We start from the raw sequence: 2,326 nt of genomic DNA, 5'->3' as shown, positions 1-2,326 counted from the left end.
AAGTGGAACCCCAGAAGTGTGTAAATTGAGCACACATGATATGAATATATAGAGGGGACCTGGGGCGCTATATATAGACAGACTATATATAGCTAACATCCCCGCTCAAATAAAAGTCCCTTACTATGGATGAAAAAACCCTTGAGGGCTCAAGGGAAAAACCCATAGCTCTATATAGGCCTACCATTATAGTAATATTCAAAACATAAAATTACAAAGTTGAACTTACAAGAGCCTATTCATAGGCATCAAAGGAGCTACATTACTCCTGAATTACAATAGCCTATTCAAAGGCATCAAAAGAGCTTTATCACTCCTAAATATACAACATGTAAAATAAAGATAAACGACATCACTGCAAAAAATAAAATCTCCAAGAAATTCATTTAATTGAACTTGGGATGTAAGCAGTATATCTGTCACATCAAAATTTTATTAAAAAAACGTTACAGTGATATTAGAACAACACAAAGTCTATAGAAACGGTTCGCGACGCCGTTCTATAGACAAAATAACACATGTAGGACCCCATGAATAGAATATAAATAAAACAATTTATCATAGCTGGAATATTGATGCTCATCAGCTGGAAAGAATATAAACGAAATAATGTGTCATCAGCAGGAATGTAGACCCTCATCAGCTGGAATAACGAACGAGAATGATCATCATGAATCTGAGTAAAAGTCAAGACATTAAGAAACTCTCACAATGAGTACCTTGAATTACTGTTTGTCTCACAACCTGCTCCCTGGCTTGCCCATCCTCAATTCTAAAAGAAAGCACTTCATCAGCATGCCCAACTAGATTTTGCATAGTCAGTTTCTCTGGATTATTTGTCTGGCCACAACAACTGCTCTGCGGGGAAGCCAAGAACCCTCGGTCCAAAAGTTTATCCAAAACATTGCTGACATCATCTGAGGTAACATATCCTTAGCAGTGGCTTGAGACTGCACCAATCGCATTAGAGCCATGACAAATAAAATTTGCTGCATACTTGGGGCCCCCCACATGAGAACATGGTTTTATAGCTACATAAGTAGTGAGACCTCAAGGAGATAGCTCATCTTTGAACTTCTTAAAGACAATAGGGCCCAAAATACCACATTGAATATCATGACTCTAATGTGCACACACAAAGATATGCATGCCACACAGCCTCTGTGGCCTTCCTAGTACCCATTCTCGGTTATGTACTAGGACTTCTTCCACAAAGGCATCCACATCAAAATGAGTTAATCCCCTGTATCGAACAAAGTCTGGAAATATCAGTACATCCCCATTGGAGGAATCAGTGCCATTGCGACCCTCGCAAATAATTAATCGAGTTTTCATAGACATGTCCTTCTTCCTTGCTTTGATTGCAGCTGCAAGAAACCGTGGAAGCCGATCAAACTCGGCAACATCCACAACAGGAGGCCAGCTTTGAGACTCTTTGAAGCACAGGAAAACATGCCGTTCAACGAGTGGAAGGCTGCAGAAGGGAGAGGAGGTGCTTACATTTTTAGAGCAGGGCTCGGGAGGATTCATCCCAAAGCTGTCAGGGAAGTCATCCCTGTTGATTGGGAAGATTGGAGTTGCAGAGTAAGGAACCACGGACGGAGGATGAATGCTTTGTAGATCTTCGTAGTCTCCTTGCTTCTGCGCTTTCGGGACCCCGTTGATTGGGAAGATTGGAGCTGCAGAGTAAGGAACCACGGACGGAGGATGAATGCTTTGTAGATCTTCGTAGTCTCCTTGCTTCTGCGCTTTCTGGACTGAATGTACTTGCCTGGCTCAAAGGTTCGTACTATCTCCATCTTCATCTCACTCTTCGCTGCTCATCCTACATCTCTTCTCGAGCAGCGTTTCTACATCCAAAACGACAGGCTTCTCTCCTCTCTCTCTCTCTCTCTGCGCGTCTGGCGATGGCATCAGACGCAAAAACTGATAGGTTTGAAAACCATCCCAGGGTAGACTCTACGTCGCAAAAGCAATTGTAGGGGGGAAGCTAGGGGGGAGGGGTACGATGTACTACACACACAAGGATGCGTATCAGATTTGCTATACCTCAGGAATAGCTTTGTTCTTGGAACAACAGAATATCATTACCAGAAAGCGCTTCCGCTCTCATAAATCTTTTTCTCTCTCTTTCTCTTACTTCCACCTTTCCTCTCACACAGTTGGCTCGCCTTCATCTCCAAGAACACTCTCTCGTCACTGGATCATCCTACGGCACCGTGCCATGGCTGGCGCTTTGTCCTTTCAGGTTGCATTAAAAAACGGATGCCGCAGAAGAAGGTGGAGACCAAGAACTCGCTTTTTCGCCCCATCGTCTTGTCCTCGT

At 43.2% G+C, this 2,326-nt stretch overlaps 1 pseudogene; it reads right to left on the bottom strand.

Annotated features, from left to right (window-relative positions):
* Positions 1-431: 431 nt before the first annotated feature.
* Positions 432-1,889, bottom strand: LOC148019167 (uncharacterized; annotated as a pseudogene).
* Positions 1,890-2,326: the final 437 nt, after the last annotated feature.

This window comes from Lygodium microphyllum, chromosome 20 (genome assembly GCF_053477565.2).
Source record: "Lygodium microphyllum isolate KBCC chromosome 20, Lygodium_microphyllum_v1.1.10, whole genome shotgun sequence".
Classification (NCBI taxonomy): domain Eukaryota; kingdom Viridiplantae; phylum Streptophyta; class Polypodiopsida; order Schizaeales; family Lygodiaceae; genus Lygodium; species Lygodium microphyllum.
This window is presented reverse-complemented; position numbering and strand designations above follow the sequence as displayed.